The sequence below is a fragment of the Phocoena phocoena genome, chromosome 2 (assembly GCF_963924675.1).
Source record: "Phocoena phocoena chromosome 2, mPhoPho1.1, whole genome shotgun sequence".
In the NCBI taxonomy this organism is placed as follows: Eukaryota; Metazoa; Chordata; class Mammalia; order Artiodactyla; family Phocoenidae; genus Phocoena; species Phocoena phocoena.
Window position 1 is genome coordinate 173,314,700 of NC_089220.1, and position 12,769 is coordinate 173,327,468.

Genomic DNA, 12,769 nt, shown 5'->3' on the forward strand with positions numbered 1-12,769 from the left:
TCACTCAGCCATCTGTTTGTACATTTACCCATTAGTTCAGGAAGTATTCCATGAGCACCTAATACATATGCCTGGCATTGAGCTAGGTCCTGGAGATTCAAACATGGGTGAGAAGTATTGCTTGTCCACAAGAACTGCACGGTCTAGTGGACATCCAGACACAAAAGATCATTTGGGGGGAAATTTTTATTGGTGTATACTTGATGTACACTATTATATAAATTACAGGTGTTCAATATAGTGATTCACAATTTTTAAAAATTATACTCCATTTATAGTTATAAAATGTTGGCTATATTCCCAATGTTGTACAGTATATCCCTGTAGCTTATTTTATACCTAACTGTTTGTACCTCTTAATCCCCTACCCTTATATTGCCCCGCAGCCTGTAACCACTAGTTTGTTCTTGATATCTGTGAGTCTGCTTCTTTTTTGTTATGTTCACTAGTTTGTTGTATATTTTAGATTCCACTGGTAAGTAATACCATACAGTGTTTTTCTTTCTCTGTCTGACTTATTACTTAGAATAATGCCCTCCAAGTCCATCTGTGTTGTTGCAGATGGCAAAATTTCATTCTTTTTTATGGCTGAATAATATTCCATTGTGTATATATACCACATCTTCTTTATGAATTCATCTGTTGACAGACACTTAGGTTGCTTCTGTATCTTGGCAATTGTAAACAATGCTGGTTTGAACATTGGGGTGCAGGTATCTTTTAGAATTAGTGTTTTCTCTCTTTTTTGGGATATATACCCATGAGTGGAATTGCTGGGTCATATGGTAGTTCTATTTCAGTTTTTTGAGAAACCTCCATACTGTTTTCCACACTGGCTGCACCAGTTTACATTCCCAACAACAGTGTGTAAGGATTCCCTTTTCTCCACATCCTCTCCAACGTTTGTTATTTGTGTTCTTTTTGATGGTGGCCATTCTGACAGGTGTGAGGTGATAGCTCATTGTGGTTTTGATTTGCATTTCCCTGATGATAAGCAACACTGAACATCTTTTCATATGCCTGTTGGCCATCTGTATTTCCTCTTTGGAAAAATGTCTATTCAGGCCTTTTGCCCATTTTTTTAATCAGGTGGTTTGTTTTTTTGATGTTGAGTTATATGAGCTTCCAAAACCTCATTTTTAACATAATGGAGTCTTTAAAGACACTATCTCTGAATACAGTCACATTCTGAGGTTCTATGTGTTAGGGCTTCAACATATGAATTTGTGGGGGGGGCCACAATTCAGCCCATGACATACTTCTATAATGCTTTTTTTGATTGTCCCTTGTATTTGTAGGGTTCTCCAGAGAAGTGGAACCAAAGGGTTCTATACATCTATCCATCAATTATCTGTGTCTATCTGTCATCTATCTATCATCCATCTATCTATCTATCTATCATCTATCATATTTTAATCTACTTACCTATATACTCTATAGATTTATTTAAAGAATTGGCTCATGCAACTGTGGAGCTTGGTAAGTCCCAAATATACAGGAGAGGTCAGCAGGCTGAAGACCCAGGGAAGAGTTACAGTTTGAATCCAAAGGCAGTCTGGTAGCAGAATTCTTCTGGCTCTCCGTTCTCTTCAGGCCTTCAGCTGATTAGATGAGGCTTATCCACACTATGGAGGGTAATCTTCTTTACTAAAAATCCACCAGGGCCCAGCCAAGGTGACACATAAAATTAACCATCACACCACTTTATATGGCAATGGTTTTGTAATTTTTTTTTATAAAGGGAAAAGAAAGATGATGCAGTCTTTAGTACAATAGATCAGAATTTTTCAAAATCTTTGATAGTTTAGAAAAGGTTCTCTTAACCATACAACTTGCTATTGATAACATGATATAAATTTTTAGGATTATGGTCAAAGGTAGGAACATTTCTATTAAGTTTCATTCATATACATATTCATATTCTAATATTTCTAAATATTCATATGCTAAATTTCAGGGCACTCATTTTGAGTTTTTTTTTCTTTTTTGTGTGATGAGTAATCTCAGATACCTTTGAATTTGATGATACTCACTAATCAGTTTGTTGATATTGTTTTTCTAATGGCATGTTTTGATTGTTTTGGTGAGGTTGGTATTTTGCGTCAAATCAGTAAAAATTGAAATCTTTTTCTAATATGTTCATATGATTCACTTTTCTTCATTCCCTTCATTAACTAAGTTGCCATAAAACCTATGAGTCTCTTCCCTACTTCAATTTGAAATTTAGCTCTTCTTTCCTTTTGGAGTTATCTGAAAATTCTCTTGTTCCTGTTTCTATCCTGATCTCAGAATAATTTCTATCGGTTTTGTGGCTAGGTTTTTGCTTTATTTCATATTACCTTTAATTTACTTGCATTTTCTCCTAATTATTTAATAAATAAATTTTAAAATGACAAAATAAAGTATATTTTCTATACATCCAAATCTGCAGTCTGCCAGTATCTATGGAAGAATTTGCTGTTTCATTGAAATGTTCCAAAAATGTTTTCCTAGTTACATATTCCAAGTCGTATATTTGGTAAAGCTCCAATATCACAGTCCTATCAAAAAAGAAAATAAGTGTAGTTCTTTTATCATTGTATATACTATGTTACTTAGATCTTCCATTTTGACTAGGCATTGATGATAACTGAAATTTCTACTTACATTTTTACACTCTGGAAATTGAAAGAATTTCTATAGCTTCTGGTTTCATGTATTTCATTGTTTCTCCTCTAATTGCAACTTACTTTGGTCCCATGTACATTACAATACACTTGTATTGCTGTGTAAACCCTGGTCCTCAACCTTTCAGTCAAGGCTGGATAATTTGGTACAGTGGGTTAGGTATATTACTAGAAGCTATTTATGAGGTGACTTTTTGGTGTGTCAATTTTACTAGGCTGAACTACGGTATTCAGTTAATTAAACATGAATCGAGGAGCTCTGGGAAAGGATTTTGCAGAAGGAATTAAAATCCCTAATCAACTGACTTTAAATTAGGGAGATTATTCTGGGTGGGCCAGACTTAATCAGTTAAATGGTCTTAAAATTGGGCTTAAGCTTTTTTTTTTTTTTTTTTTGGCGGGAGAGACTACTGCTGTAGCTAACAGCTTTGGCCCATGAGGTTTCACCTTGCTCCTGACCTTCCCTTTCTGATGGGCTGCCCTCTAAACTTGCTGGGCCAGTCTGGCACAATTGCATAAAGCAATTTCTTGTAGTTTCTCTATATACATCTTCCTGCCTCTAACTATCTATCTATCTTTCTATCTATCTATCTATCATCTATCTATCAATTACGTACCATCAATCTGACTGTGTTACTATTTTCTACTGGTTCTATTTCTCTGAATCCTGACTGACATGCCATTCTTATACTGATACCACTAGTTATATTATTAGTAGACATACTATTCCAATAAACCTAAACTGCATGTATTCCAAATTCAATGTCCATTTACCATGATTCTTTTTTAAATTATTTTTTTAATTGAAATATAGTTGATTTACAATGTGTTAATTTCTACTGTACAGCAAAGTGATTCAGTTATACATATATCTACATTCTTTTTTTATATTCTTTTCCATTACGGTTTATCACAGAATATTGAATACAGTTCCCTGTGCTCTACAGTAGGACCTTGTTGTTTATCCATTCTATACATAATAGTTTGCGTCTGCTAACCCCAGATGGGAGAGGCATGGAGTAGGAATTTGGGGTTACCCTGATTCTCAAAATTTCTCATGGTCACTCTAACAGGACCTAACACAAGAGGAAGTTTGACAGAAGGGTAGTTGAAGTGGAGAGTCTGAAACAATTATGGTTAAAACGTCTTACTTCTGCAGATTTTATTTAAGAAACATGACCACGTGAAAGCACTTCTGGGGCCCCTCCCAGGGGTTAGGAAGGGACCCATGCGAGTGAGGGACCCCAAAGCTTAAGTTTTATTCGCTTCCCTATGGAACCACTCTGAGCGTCAGGAACAGCTGCTGAGAGGTGGCATCTGAGTAGAAACTGAGCAGAGTCTGACGGGATGATAGAAAGTATCTCGAGGGGTAAGGAGGGAAGGTAGGAATGGATGCCAGAGAGAGGAAGAACTTGAGCAAAGCCACTGAGATGAGAAGCAGCTCATTGTCATTGGGGAGGAAAGTGAGATGCGTGTGGGCAGGGGCTGGAGTTTAGGAACTGGCTCAGCTACTGACAGGAAGTCATCTTCTCTTTGGTCCTCCCTCTGCTTGACCTGCTTTCACAGCATCCTGATGTCATGTCAGGCTCTGCCCACTTGACCTGACGACATGTCTAACTACTTCTTCGCCTTAAAACCCACAAAATCAAAGCTGCATGTGTGACTTGGCTTCATTTAGAGAGGCCCTCAGAAATAACACTCTTTTTTACCGAGACACTCAAATTTGGAGTTTTAAGTTACTCCAGTAAACTTGGTAAGAATTAGGCTCAGAGACCCACCTCCCCCCGAGACTTAGGTCATATAACTGTGGGATGCATAGAACAATTATTGGCTTGTCTCCATAACAATCAGATAGGTGGAGAGTCCTATCTGAATTTAGAAACCTTTGTATTATTGGGAATGTAAAGCACCTGTATTGCTGAGAAGTTATCTTCTAATGACTTAAGGAAAACCTATTGCCTTGGCTATAAATGGGTGTCTCAACACTGGTTATACATTGTAATCACCTGAACTTCACCCCAGATCCATGAAACTAGAATCTAGGTGTGGTACTCAGGCATTGGCTTGACTAGCAAAACAGAACAGAGCAAACAGGTAAGAACTTCCCATGAATTTGGTGATGAAGAAATGATGTTAAATAGTACTGTTGAGAAGGTTAATTATTCAGGATTCCTTATTAGTTCAAAATTCTTGACAACATGAATACAGTAGTATGACTCACAGTTATGGGAGAGCAGTTGGTGAATTTTCTGATGTAGAAAAGCTACCCTTAATATCATTTTATTTTTTTAATTACTTTTTAATTTGTTACCGAAGAGAAGATATGACCCCAAATAGTAACATTATAATTTGTTTCTTCACATTTCTGGTTTTTCTTATTGTCTCCAACTATCAAATAAGACAATTTCCTTAAAACATTGTTTTGAATTTTAAATGTTATCATAAAAATGTTTTAGAAGACTTCTTCTACTAGAAACGTTGCCCAAACCTCTCAACAACACACCAGGAGCACATATTTTGGTATTAGAATTTCTTTAGCGTTCTGTAAATAATGTTTTTCATTTAGAAGGGACCCCTGACAGGCAACTTCTTTCAGCAAAAGGTGACACTAACATTGGAAAGGCTTTCTGAATTGGTTGGGGATCCTGGCTATGCTGTGAGGGCTTTAAAATATTAAAGTTCTTCATGGCAGGTCTGCAGGATTAGGTTTTGGCAAAAACTACTGATCTCATTCAACTCTCTCTGCGGGTTGAGAAAACCTTTCTCCTTATGGGTCTGGTTACAGCTCATGTACATACAGTTCCCTCATTTTCAAGAAGCCTACGAAGCTACCATGTTCTCTTTTCTGTTGACTTAATTTGTTTTCTTTAAGGGCAAGGAAGTTCCAGACTGCCTGGGCTTGGTCCTGATTTGGAGTTTTGGCAGGGGTTCTCAAACTTTGATGGGGATAAGAGTCACATGGAGAGCTTATTCAAAATACCAATTCCTCTGGGCCCATGCTTGCAATTCTGATTAAGTAGACCTGGGTCCAATCCTGGAATCTGCATTTCAACAAGCATCCCAAGGGATTCTGATGCCCTCAGACTGTGATTTTGATGAGCACTCTATTCTGGAATCACTTTACCTTGAGGTTTCATTTTCCCCAAAGCTATTAGAAATCTTCCATAATCCGTGAGGTCAGAGCCTTATAGCCAAACAGCATGGGAGTTAACGAAAGCTGCAGTTTTTCTATTCTTTCTGTTACTTAATCAGGAACTGTAGGTGCTAAAATCCACTTCTTCACTTCTTTTCTGAACTCCCTTATATCCTCTGCTATTGTCTGAATGTTTGTGTCCCCCCAAATCCATATGTGAGACCTAATCCCCAAGGTGATGGTATTGGTGAGGTCTTTGGGAGGTGATTAGGTCATGAGGGTGGAACCCCCATGAATGGGATTAGTGCCCTTGTAAAAGAGGCGCCACAGGGACTTCCCTGGTAGTGCAGTGGTTAAGAATCCGCCTGCCAATGCGGGGGACACAGGTTTGATCCCTGGTGCAGGAAGATCCCACATGCCATGGAGCAACTAAGCCTGCGAGCCACAACTACTGAAGCCCGTGTGCTCTAGGGCCTGTGTGCCACAACTACTGAGCCTGTGTGCTGCAACTACTGAAGCCTGTGCACCTAGAGCCCGTGCTCCACAACAAGAGAAGCCACCGCAAGGAGAAGCCTGCGCACCGCAAGGAAGAGCAGCCCCCGCTCGCCTCAACTAGAGAAAGCCTGTGCGCAGCAACGAAGACCCAAAGCAGCCAAAATAAATAAATAAGTAAATAACTAAATATTAAAAAATAAAATAAAAGAGACCCCACAGAGCTTCCTGCCCCTTCCATTATGTGAGGACACAGAGAGAAGATGGCCACCTATGAACCAGGAAGCAGGTTGTCAGCAGACACTGAATCTGCTGGTGCCTTGATCTTGGATTTCCCAGCCTCCAGAATGGTGAGAAATAAATTTCTGTTGTTTATAAACCACCATATATCTTGTTATAGAAGCCCCAATGGATTAAGACATTCTCCCAATGCTGTAGTGTTTATACATTCCCTTCACAATCACCATGAATGAAGATGTGTGAGTTGACAGTTTGTCCCTCTTATCCAGTCTTAGAACATAAACTCAAGGAGGGGAAAAGCCAGACATTATGTTGTCCTGGGCAGAACCCTAGATCTTTGTGGGAAGAACCATTTCTCTACACTGTTGGCGATAACAGAGAATTGTTTATCACCATAAAGACTCACCTCATGGATATGTCAGTTTCCTTGGGTCAGAGTTTGCTCAGCTTATAAAAGGAAGTAAATGGAAACCTTCTCGTGCTTGTGACCATCTTAACTCTGTAATCCAGCTTTGTTCTCTTGAGAAGTGAAAGAGTGAAAGAAACTTCGTCTGCTTCTTTGAGAAAAATTTCCATAAATCTTTCAAACAGGATTTTGTCTCTTATTTTGCCCAAGTTTTCTGGAAATCAGAGTAACACTTGGCTCTAGAGGAAATAATAATAATAATAATAAGGCTCTAATAGGGAAACTGATTAAGCACCTATGAAATGCCAGGCACAGAGACAGGTTATCAAATGAATTCCAGCTTGTCCTGGAATGTGTTCTGCTCACTGCCATGTGCCACCCTGGGGCTTAATTCCAAAACTCAAAGGCCCTGGCTCTTGAACTGGGGACACAGGAGGGGAATTTGATGTAACCAATGAAGAAGAAAGGAGGGTGTGGGATTGATAGTCTCCAGGGACCTACTTCTCTGCATATGACGTTCCCTTTACCTGGCAAGGTTTGACTCTGTCCAGGAAACGACAGCTTGCAAGATGGGCTAAACCTCTACAGTCTCTCTGTGTTTGTGTTATTGATCTTGGGTCTTATAATAAAAAGTTGCGATGTTCTCTGGGCATGTCCAGGCTTCTGTCTGGGCCTTTGCTGCCATGTGTCTGTAGGCTGTAACTAGAGATGGATTACGTCAGAACTGCTTTTGTTGGGAGTCTTTTTCTATATCCTACGTACCCCGCCAGCCCCCTACCTGTGCTGTGAGCCACCTCCCCATATGGACTGCAGCCCGGCCAGATACACCTGTGCTGGTCTCAAGCATCTACGGTGGGTGTGTCACAAAGCAGGAACTGGGACTCCTGCTTTGACTATCCCCAGGGCCACTCCCCACCCAATGAGGACACCCAAGCCAAACTTGCAGAGCATGAAGGAAGCAGACCCAGTTTGGGACCTCAGCCTGAGCAGCTGATGCGGACTCCATGGCCAAGCGACAGTGAATCTGGGACAGCCTCCGAGAGGCCTTGGCCAACTGGAGCCTGGGAAGCTGCTGTTTTCCTCGGAGCTCATCTGCAAGATGCGTAGAGGCACTGGGCTTGTTTCTCTTCCTCCTGGCTCATGTTACAAAGCCACGTCTCTTCCTAGACAAGCAGCAAAATCTCCATCCTCTGGGGTTTCCAGGCAGAGAGGAGTGAGGAGTACAAGTCTGGGGGGGCCAGACAGCAGAGAGGAGCGAGGAGTACAAGTCTGGGGGGGCCAGACAGCAGAGAGGAGCGAGGAGTACAAGTCTGGGGGGGCCAGACAGCAGAGAGGAGCGAGGAGTACAAGTCTGGGGGGGCCAGACAGCAGAGAGGAGCGAGGAGTACAAGTCTGGGGGGGCCAGACAGCAGAGAGGAGCGAGGAGTACAAGTCTGGGGGGGCCAGACAGCAGAGAGGAGCGAGGAGTACAAGTCTGGGGGGGCCAGACAGTATCAGGTAGCCTTTCCTGAAGCTGATCTTCAGAGAATCCAAGCCACTGTGTTCTCTTGGACTGTCTTCAACCAAGCGTATTCCACCATGCCAAGCCTCAGGATATCTAAGAACCAATGGCCCAGCTCAGAGATTGTCACATAGAGACAGCAAATTCTCCCTTCCTTTGCCTTTTTGTTTCATTCAGGCCCTCAATAGATTGAGATTTACACTCTCTTAAACGCTAAAGTATAAAGAAGTTCACATAATGCTACATGGCCCCCAAGAGAAGCTGAGTTTCCAGAAGTTCTAACGTAATAGGGAGAGGGGTTTCAATAATAAACTATCAGATGTCGAAATGGTAGTTACTATTATATTATGCCTGGACGGGGCCGCAGGGTACCCAAATAATCGGTTCAACGTCATTCTGGGTGTGTCTGTGAAGATGTTTCTGGATGAGATCAGCATTTGAATCTGTAGGCTGAGTTAAGCAGGTGGCCCTCCTTAATGCGGGTAGGGATCATCGTTCAATCTGTTGACAGAAAGGCAAAGGAAGGGAGAATTTGCTCTCTTGGGGTGACAAGACATCAGAGGAGTGCCTCAAACTGAGACAGAGAGGCTTCAGTCTCAGCAAAGATTCTGAGTCCCAGATGCAGAATGGAAACAGGAGAGGCAGTGAACAAAAGCAGACCACAGGAATTGGGATGAGAAGATTCTTATCAATTACCAGAGTGTACCACTGATTAGAGGGTTTCCCGGGTGTTTGACCTGGGACTTCTGCCCCAGCTTAGGATAGAATTTCTCTGCAGCCAGTCGACGTGGAGGCTCAGAGTCGGACTGAAGTTGACAGAAGAAGATAAAGAAAAGCCATATTTTTCACACACATGTATGCTACTCAGACTTTCAGTAGCTTTGTGAGTAATTAGCGACTGAAAAATTTAAACCATTTGGAAAAGTAATGGTTTTCCTCAATATTGGATGGGTAAGCTTAACAGATTAACTGGACAGTGTGTTCTCATTCCTCGATGACTTACGTTTTAACACCTTGTAGGGAAAATTGCTCGCTGGATAGATTTGAGGTGTATTTCCAAAGGGTGGGACTTTTGCCCACCTTCAGGACTCAAGTGCACTTCTGTACTTTCATATCTTGCCTATGCTGGCATCTTCCACTGCCAGTTCCTGCCCTGTGTCCATAACAGTAGGAAGTCCATTCAGTCATAGACATACTCTGATACCACATTGATCAGTAGATTCCTCTCTGTTTTCGACTGCTAACAATCTTATATCTAGTGGAGTAAAAAGGCTGTATTACTGTTCACTGCTTGTGGCCACTATTTTCTGTTGATGGGTCCTTCCTACTTATCAGATACAGTGTGTAATGCTAGCAATATAAAAATGATGAAGACCCGTGCCCCATTAACGGGTGAGCTAAGGCATAAACAAGAGATAAACGTGAATTAACACACCATTGGACAAGTAGGAAAAGAGTACCACAAGGTGCATATGATGGGGATTCTACCACACATGGGACTCATGGAAGGCTTTTCAAAAGCAGTGGTATTTGAGTTGGGTCTTAAAACTAACTCTAGGTTAATCAGCTGAGGGGAGAAAGGACCATTTCAGCCTGAGAGAATATCATAAATCCTAGAACCTGGGGAAATTCAGTGGCCTGGAGAAAGAGCCAGAGAGAGGGACCGGAGAGTGACTTTTCATGGAATTACACCATAGGGCTTAGATAATGATTGCAGTGTGACAATAGTCCATTTACTGAGCTCATAAATGTGCCATCGTACCCAATGCCCTGAGGGCAGATGATATATCCATCTTAAAAATGAAGAGAAGACGGCTCAGAGATCCCATAAGAAGTCCTACTTGGGGCCTTTCCCCCAGGTCTGTTAGGCTCCTATTACCACTGCAGCCAGCTCTAAGGAATTCTAGAAACTGTCTGGTCTAGTGGTTTTAAAAATGTGTTCTGAAGAACCCTTGGATGTTGTGGAGTTCCAGAAACAAGAAAGAACACCTCCAAAACACAATCATCACTCTTCTCAGATTTACATATGTGGTTACTTCTAAGAATTGCTTTTAAAAGAAGAGTTTTGCTGCCTAAACAAATAATTTAAAAAGGAAAACCATGGATTTAGTCAAATCCTCTCTTTTAAAAATGATGCTTTTTTTTCCCTGTTGCGCAAAATTATACATGTTTATTATAGAAACCTTGGAAAATATTGAAAATGGAAAGAAAAATCACCTATATTCCTACCACCAGTGGGGAACTACTATTAATACTTTATAGTCAATATTTTTGCCATGAATATATCTGACATAGTTATGATCTATATAACATTGTACATAAATGCTTAAATAATAACTTTTTAAATTATATCATGTGCCTAAAGATTGCACAAATATTAGAAATATGAGATATTTTTCATGCTGAGACTAAAATCCATTGAGTAATAAGCACCGAACAATTTTGTGTACGCAATGCTCTTGAACGGCATTAGTTTAATCAACATAAATGTTGTTGAATCACTTTTTCTTGGCAATATTTGAGTTGAAATTTTTTTAAAAAGTCATGTTAAAGGATATTCAAAAGATAGAAATTTCAGCCTAAGTCACATAATTTGACATATTTGACAATGAATGCCAAAGTCTCAATCTTAAAAGCGGAATAAAGTGTTCAATAAGGATTCTGCTGTTTTGCTAAAAATATTCTAGAAACTGCAATGTTTTTAGTGTGTGGAGTAAAAAAATATGTTTGATGGTTATATACTTTATGAAACATCCTTTTCAAATGACAAAGGATAAGTTCTCAATTTTAGGATCAAACAAATGTGAAGTTAAATTAAAAAAAAAAAAAACCAACACAATTCCCAGTGTTTTAGACTGTTACTCAAGATTCTGAGTAAATATGAAATGTTAAATACAGCCTTTGATTGGTAATATCTGTAGCTAACTCCAGGAGGACTTTGAAACCAGTTGGAGAGTGATTAGGAGATGAAGAAAGATGTCAGAAGTTCCATCTTCCCTACCCCCTCAGAAAAGACTACAGATGCAAACCACAGCCTCTGGAATGTTAATTATCATATTCCCCCACATCATTTCCCACTTCTCGCTCTGTAAATGGAGGTAGAGTTGATTTACAATGTTGTGTTAGTTTCAGGTGTACAGCACAGTGATTCTACTCTGCTCCCTTTGATACCTTATGGGCCCCAGTCATCCCCACCTCTTGGTATTCTACACCCTTAGGGTATCCCCTCCCCTGGAGTGTGGGCTGAACCTGTAATTTACTTCTGACCAGTTCAATGGGGGGTGTCACCCTGTGATTAGAATTCATTAGATTGCCAAGGACCACGTGAGCTTGAAAGGGGATCCTCTACAGTCCGGTCTTCAAAAGAAACCCCGGCCCTGGCTGCCACCTGGATTGCAGCCTGATGAAACCAGGCTGGGAGTGTACGACCCACGTGAGCCAGGCCTGGACTCCTGACCCACAGAAACTGTGGGATAATAAACGTGTCCTGTTCATAGCCCAAGCTTGTGGTAACCTGCGGTACAGAAATGGATGACTCATATACCTGTTTACACAGTGATTCACCCAGAGTGACTCAGGAAGTAGCTGGGAAATTCATTGGCCACCAGGCCTCCTCATTCCAACTCTCCATTTCCATGAGCTCTCTCCATGTCTGCAAATGTCATTTCAAGAGGCAGAAAAAGATGGCAAGACATATCATTGTTGTCTCAAGGGGTACCAGTGTTTGCAACAGAGAATTTGACAAAAAGGATTTCACAGATAGGGGTTTATGGATTTCACTCAACCAACGCTCCAAGGATAGGCAACCAGGGCTCCTGGGGTGACCTGGATGATACTTCTAGGGCCCAGGCTCCCCTTCTTACGTCTTCCTGCTTCAACTTGAAGGGGGAGGCTCTTGTTCTCTTGCTCTTTACCTCACCCTGGGCCACATGTGATGTCACTTCTGCACCTCAGGCAGGAGGGCCTTTCTGATGCCCCCAGCAGCCTGCCACTCACGTCATCTCCAAGCTGTGTCATGTGTCTTCTTCTAAAGAGTCTGCAGAAGCGAGAGTTTTTAGCTGGGCACTTTGCCGCCCAGCAAATGAAGGCAGGAGGAATGGATATCGGGTGGACCTCGAGCAACGTCTGCACTCAAAGCTCCTTTCCTACAGAAAGAACTATGGAAAGACAGGAAATAAAAAGAGTGGAAATTAATGATGCGGAAAGCCAGCTATGAGGATCATCAAAACCAAACTGAAAGGTGAAATTTTGAAATGACTAATAAAATAAAATCCATTTCCAGCAGGACCGACACTGTATAATGAGTACAAACAGTGAGCTTTAAAACCATT